Source organism: Corvus hawaiiensis, chromosome 6, assembly GCF_020740725.1.
Source record: "Corvus hawaiiensis isolate bCorHaw1 chromosome 6, bCorHaw1.pri.cur, whole genome shotgun sequence".
Classification (NCBI taxonomy): domain Eukaryota; kingdom Metazoa; phylum Chordata; class Aves; order Passeriformes; family Corvidae; genus Corvus; species Corvus hawaiiensis.
In genome coordinates, this window is record NC_063218.1 from 40,783,468 (window position 1) to 40,791,095 (window position 7,628).

General features: G+C 40.4%; 1 long non-coding RNA gene across 1 annotated transcript; it reads left to right on the forward strand.

Moving 5' to 3' along the window:
- Positions 1 to 34: 34 nt before the first annotated feature.
- On the forward strand, positions 35 to 2,340 carry LOC125327986. Its single transcript, XR_007204477.1, has 2 exons — positions 35 to 531; positions 1,536 to 2,340. It is a non-coding gene; the product is annotated as an uncharacterized LOC125327986 (long non-coding RNA).
- Positions 2,341 to 7,628: the final 5,288 nt, after the last annotated feature.

Sequence of the window (7,628 nt, forward strand, 5' to 3'; positions counted from 1 at the left end):
GGGCCAGGGGGCGGGCGGGAGAGGGGAAGGGGAGGGGGCGGCGGGGCGAGGGGCTTGGAGCCCCTGTCACCGCCGCAGCCCGGGCGGCCTCCGGGAGGCGCCGGCGCCCGCGGGCGCTGCGAGCCGGGGAGCGTGTGGGTGACCGAGCGATGCGGCGGTGTGAGGAAGCCGGGCTGGGCTCCCCGCTGCCTTCCCGGGAGGAGAGGGCGCTGGGAACGGGCGCCGCGGGATTATGCCCTTCATTCAGCACAGCGGCGGCTGAGCGAGGCGGGCGAGCTAGCGGCGCCGCTCCCCGCCCGGGGCACAGGGCAGCGGTGTGGGATCGGCCGGACCGCCGTGGGGTGACAGCGCAGCGCCCTCCAGTCCCGGGCTGAGCCACCCGGGACAGGGCTCCCATCCCGGCGGTCCTCGGTCAGGCCGATGCGGGAGAGGAAACAGCCTTAGCTAGACCAAAGGATGTGACTGGGGGAAGCGACTGGCTTTTGTCTACCCAAGATCATGTTCATGTCTGACCTTCTGCTCTGGAGATTTGTGAGTCCCAAAGCATGTCTATAGACTAACCATGTTATTTGGTTTATCAAAAGCTTATATTGCTCTCTAGAAAGCTTGGCTTGCCTTAGATCGTCACCTATCAACAACATGAGCTACTACTTGTTCCTTTGAAGGCTGACATTGATTTTTTCTGACAGCAAAATAGTAGGCTTTTCACATTCCTGATCTGAGTTGAAGAGCAAATTTGGGGTTTTGTAAAGCATGTTTATTGTTAACTCTGTAAAATCTAATGTTGACTTCCAAAAAGAAGGTTTAAAAACATGAATGTTTAAAAAATGTTCTGGCTTTCCAACACTGAAGGTCTTTCACCCTCCTACATCCCCTTGCTTTGGGAGGAATTTAAATGCCAGCGTACTCACTCAGAGTACAGATGGGGCCCCTAGTAATGTTTCCCCTAGTAGATTGTCCAGCCTTTGTTGCCCTGTGTTGGCATACTCAGCTATCCAATCTCCATCTCCACTTACCCGCTTGTGGCAGACACCAGGACTTTCTCCTGTTGCATTTGAATCAGTTTTCACATAAGACATGTATCAGTCACAAGGCTGATTCTTATAATAGATAGAGAATGGAAAAAAAAAAGGCAAAAAGCTTTCTTCTGAGAGGAAGAAGACTGACAGATGGAATGACCAGAAAGTAATTTACTCTTTGGTGTGAGGATGCAATTTATGGCATAACAAGAATTTCCTACTGCTCAGTAGCTTGTCTAACATGGTGTGCACATCACATTAAATACCTGCCACCCTGCAAATCCTTCCTAGCTCTGTAACCACCCGATGCTGCATTGTCCCTATGTTATATCTTTTTCCTTCCCTCCTACAGAGCAAAACAAAGGTGTCGATGACAGGCAGAATAAGACATGAGAGAGTTAGAGACTAACCCTCATGTGAGTCTGGTAGCAGCTGTCAGCTGAGCAGAGTATATCCTGGATGGGCTCACATCCAGCTGGTACTGCTGGCTAAACATATTTTGTGCTCTCTTAACAGCTTCTTCACACATTTCAAAGGACAGATTACTCAACACTCAATTTACTGCTTCTGGAGGAATGAATGGATCCACTGACTCCCAGGATATGAGAAAGCTCATCTTGGACATAAACTGGACAAATGTATTCCTTTTAATCATCTAGCAATGATAGCAGTGATGAGTAATTATCAACAGTATGATAAACTGTCCTTCTAAATACCTATGTTGCCACTGGGGTCAAAATGATTGAGTACTAAGTTACTATAGTATTATGAAATAGATGTATATTTTGTGTTGTCCTGTGTAGTCCAGATGAGCTGTGCTCTGTTCTGCCTCTGCCAGACAGTTTTTCTTTCTCCCTGGGGCAATGCTAGTACATGCTTCCTCTGCCCCAGCTGAGGAAAGGCAGAGGAGAAGAGAACTGTGCTTCCACCCAGTAACAGCTAGTGGATTTACTACATCTCCTTGGAAAGGTGCTGAAACAGAGCAGAGCTGCCTTATCTGTGGGCTCCTAGGAAGGAAGCAGAAGGTAGAGGTTTTGTGGGGGGAAAGGAATACACTTCCCAAAACCAGAGAATGGAAAAAGACCTTCAAGTCCCATCTCTTACCATTGCCTTTACTGCAGATGAAAGTCTTCCCCACAAGGACATCTCCCTTGAAGTTCCATGGGTGCATTGGAATGCTTTTTTGGTGTTAGTATTATGAAAATTCTCATGGCATAACTCATCAATAAATGGCAGCCTTGGAAGTGTAAGAATCAGTGTTACAAAGTTCAAGACTCTGTGGATGCTTATTATTTATTTTAAATAAAACTGATTTCAGTCACTTGCACTCATTCACTTCTATTTCACACATTCACTCATGGTCACAAGCACCAAGATGTGTGTGTCTGGTCTGCTCAGGACTGTGTGTGTGACACAGAGGACAGGGGACAGTAGCTACTGAGTCCTTGGCATGCCTCTTAGGTTTGTTTTGATCAGGCACAACAAATCACAATTTTGACAAGCTCTTTCATGACCCCTGGGAGTCAAGCCATCATGGCATGACTATGACCTCAGTTTTGCATTTTTCATCCTCCCTAATTCTTAGGCAAGGCTGCTGACCATCATCTTTGTTTTCTCATTCTGGGTATCTTTATTGCTACCTTCCTGTTGAGAGAAAAGGGGTGGGCCATCTTTGATGTGACTGTTGGAGCACAGACCTTCTGGTCTTGATGTATGCATATTCCTTATTACCTGTTTTATTGCTGTTGCTTGTACCCTTGTCAAAAAATATGTACTGTATTTTTAAGCCTTGATATTTATTTTATCACTATAAAGATAAAAAATGTCAGAGTAAGTAGTGTTTCAAATAAGCCTAAGGATTAAAAAGAATACCTCAAGAATACTTAAAGACTCACTAACAGATAAACTAACTTATAGTGGGACAGTGTAAGGCTAAAATAAATAAACCTCTGTGGTCCATGTATAAAAAATCCTGCATTAGGCTGCTGCTGTTTACTTACTTATTACTAACCTGGAAATGGAATGATCAGGTCTTAGCAGATGATATCGCTTGACTTACAGTGAAGTCTCTCAACAGCAGAGGACAATCAATGACTATCATGGGTGAATAACTAAAACGATTTTTTGAGACCTACCTGCAAATAGTGTTCTTGGAAATGAAGGGATTTGGTGAGCTCTGTTTTGGTTTGTTTCTTTTCATGGTCTGGGTTTCTATGACTCTAAACAGCCTGCTTAAGAGAGATATGTGTACCATTTCCCTTAGAAGAATTTAAAGCTTGAGCCTTGAGGGTCATTGATCATATCAGGTATCTGGAGTGTGTTGTGGTGGCAGAAAACCAAGCGTAGAGAAATTTTGTTTTGAAATTTGGAGTAGCTCCATCTAGAGAGGTAGATCAGAGGGGAGCTATGATTACCTCTCTAGAGGAGTAGTTCTGTGCCATGTGCATGAATAAGGAGGGAAAAACAGCTGTGATCAGTGCTGGATGTGCTGTGTTTTCCTTTTTTTGCCAATTGAAATAGATTCTGGATGCATGTGGTGCATGCCAGCCTAAGCTATGTTCACGTGAATGAAGTGTAATTCTGCATATAGTGAGAGCAGATTAATATTTCTTGAAAGACTATGTTGGGAATCACTGGCAGGGGTCACAGAGAAAATAGCATCAGGAAAATGTAGAAAAGCTGAAACCTCTGTGACTGACTGGCAAAAAAAAAAATCTGGTAAACACTCAACTTATTGAATAGGTGTTAGACTCCCAGCAAGACACTTACTGAGGAAATTGTCTGGCAAAATGTAACAGAAAATTTCAGGAAGTTCTTGCAAGAAGGTGAGCATTGCAAGAAGGTGCACCTTGCTGCTGGTGACTCCATGGAAAAAAAGGACAGATGAAGTCAACAGCACAGTGATAACAGGGCAGAATGCTCCAATTTTGATGCACTTGGCAGACATGAATGCTGATTTTTTCCACCAGAGAAGCAGCCAGGAACACAAAAAACTGACAACAGTAGAATGTAGAAAAAATATTTTTTGAACTCAGTGTATGGAACACATTAGGCGTCAAAGAATTTAGAGAAATATTTCACTTGTTTGTCTCCTAAAGCTAGAGCCTGAGAAAAAAAAAATTAAAAACCCCAAAACTATTCTTGATGATAAAGAGAATTTTGATACTGACAATACAGGAATGTCAGAATGATTCTCTAGCTAGAATGTTGAGGGTTCACATAACCTATGTGGGAAGGAAGGTGTGATATAATTCTATGAAGCTTAAAGTTCTGACAAGCATTTCACAATGACCAAACATGAAAAGAATGTCAAAATTCTCCTGGAAGAAATGAAGTATTTTCCCTTATATTTGAAGAAGTTGGCATGTGTCAGAGAGATGTACAACTCTGGATTCCACTGGGACATCTCTAGACACATATACGGGTCTTGTATAAATGCAAGAAGAGATCACCTGACACCACAATCAAATCTATCTCACCCATTTAGGAGAAACAAGCAAGCAAGCAAGCAAACAGACAACAAGAAACCCAAACAACAATCAATTTAAACAGTTTGCCAACAACTAGTTAGTTCCCATCCAACTACCAAAGAAGAAAGCCATCTTTACAGGTATAGGCTTTCCCCTTTCTTTTGCAGTCTTTGTTCTTCTTGCTTACAAATATTCTGGAAAATGTATTCCTTGCATATACCAATAGGATACAAGCTGAATATAATAACCAATACTTTAATGTCTCTATTCAATAATACTGACCCAGTATCAGCTTCTAAAGATAGAGATCAGTTAGCATATGCAAGCAGGAAACCTTAACAATACCATTGTAATTGGATCCATTCAGAATCCCAAATAAAACCCTCAAATTTGTAGATGGTAGCTACATAAACAGAAAAGCAATTATTTCCTTAATGCATAAATATTTTAACTAAAATGGTATCCACTGACAACTAAGTTCAAAGATTTTTAGTGATAATAAAATTTAAGTATTAAAACTCACTGATTTTTTTTACAAAACTATCTTTCATATTCAAATGAAGACCGTATAATTCTCTATTTTAGGCTCATAATAAAACCATTTTGAAATCTTCCTTTCCACAGTGTGTATATCTGTGTATGTCTGGTTTTCCTGCATGTCCCTTGAATTAATTCTGAATGATGTGGGCATTTACCCACAATGCCTAAAATTACTTTTCAGCTCTGAGCTGTTTTCCTAAAAATCTGAATATTAAACCCTCATCCTCTCTCCAAGAGACTAATCAGAACATGTGTCAAAGAAGCTGAGAAAAATCTTTAGAGGGTTGATCAATCTGTTCACTAACTAAGTTCTTCAATACTTCAATTTGAAAATGTGCATATTCTCAGAATTCCAACATATTCCTCATTTCTATGTCCGTTTAAGATTTGAGATTTCACCTTTTAAAAATTCTGTAAATTGACACATTTTTATTCCTATCAGCTCTTCTTTAGGCATCCTTAGGATTTAAGAACTCTCCTTATTAGTTGAAATTATAGAACAAACACATTGCCAAACTATTTTTACCAATAATAACACGCTTGGAAATTCTGAACCTCTGTGAATACAACTGAACAAATGTAAACAGCACTGGTCTGAGCAGTAACCTCTAACCTGCATTTTTTTCTTGCCCTTCAATTCTGTTCTTAAATGTTTCTGAATAAGTACATAGACTGCCATGTGGTAATCCACATTACGAAACGGATATGTCTGAAAAATAGTCGAAGAAAAAATGAGAATACAATTCATCACCTGGATGAGGTTCCTGGTCCTGTTCATTGTGCATTTCCACAAACTATTGCCCTGGCATCTGTCAGAATTTGGACATGGGCAAGGAGAGCCTAAGGCAGAACTGCCAGTAGAGGAAATGTTTGTCAGCCAGCATCCTCAAGCACATACACAAACTGCTTCAAACACCGTGTTAGGTCTCTTCACACGGCTTATGTAAACCAGGCTGTGCTTAGGTAGTTCCTTCAACTGTCTTACATGTCTGTAAAATCCCCCTTTCTCTAAATCTGAGCACAGGCCAATAATCATATATAAACACCCCAGCTCTTCAAGATAGCCTTTTTCACTTCCATGGTTCTCAATTTAGCACTTAACTGCGGCTGTTGAAATAAGCTACCAGTCTGTATGTGTGGTAAGTCACATTATTTTGAGTGAATTATGACACAACAGAAGTGTCTGCAATAAATCACCCATCTACACTACCCTGCCCACTCAACAGAACACAGCTATAAAGTCTCATTTCTTGGGTGATGATTTCTTCACCATTTTTTATTTCAAACAGTGCTGGAAAATAGCAGCCTCCTATTTTCATTCCCTGTTTAAGCCAACTTTGATTGAAGCCCAGATCTTCATATCAAAGTCCAAGGCATTCACTACATATATGTTTCTGAAAGGAATCAGTGATCAGAGAGCAGCAGTATCCTCAACTCATTTAAAAAAAAGAAATGAACAGCGTATATTTTGAAGACATCTTCCACATTTGGAAACCACCTTCTCTGTCACTTTTGGGACTTAGGTTCTATGGAAGATGGCTCCAAGTTGGTTTTATCACTCAAAAAGTAGTTTTCCTTCAAAAAATTTCCTACTCAACTGCCATCTGTGCTAAGTTATATGTGTATAACTCAACAGACAGAGGAAGGTACTTTTGTCTTTCCATCCGTGCCAGGTCCTTTGCCTGCAAACAACGAACTTTTCTGTTTGAATAAAAATATTTTCCTGATATTCAGGTCTCTAATTGAAATTATAGTTTGAACCTAATGCACATTCAATTCATTATAATTTATGAGTAGTTTCCTTTTCTTGTTACTCCTTGAAGCAGAACTATTGAAGTACAAAGTGTATTCCATTTTCTTCTAAATACTGTACATAAGTGGACAGAAACCCTCATCATGCCCATTTCTTTGCAACTCTGCCCCCATTCCCTGCTTTTCCATAGGAAAAGTAAATTTGATCAGATTTCTGCTATTTCGTATTTTCTAACTCTGTAAATACTCTTTCCTTGCATTAAGCTGTTTAGAAAATTTACAGTTCTTCTCAAGATCCCAAACCTTCCCATTCTAACGCGTAACTTCTTACCCAGTATGCTCCAATCCCCCTGAAATCTCACAAATGGATCATGCAGTCTTGGGTTATTAGCTGTACAATTTGGTAAGTTATTTAGGCATGCAGAGACTGCATACAAAAGTAAGTGACAGAAGTTAAAGTTTTTGTACTTTTATTGTGCACTGTTCAAAGTGACAAGGAACCTGGTATTCCTTTAGAATGCTAAGTTCTTAATATTGAATGTAAGCCTTCTAAACCTTTTTCTCAGTAAAAATTCATTTTCTCCTAAAGAAATAACTAATACCTTGGAAGAGAATCCTTTCACATTATGGCCATTCTAGATAACATCTCTTGGACACCTGCACTCCTGCTAATAGTTTGGAAATTAATTTCATTTCCCACTATCTACCCTTTTTGGATGCATCTTTATGATATATAAAGATTTCTCCAGACCTAGGCATTCAGCCCAAAAATTCATGTTTGTATACCATAAAGCCAAATTATTGTAAGGCAAAAATGTTGTACTAAACGAAAAAATACCCATCTTAA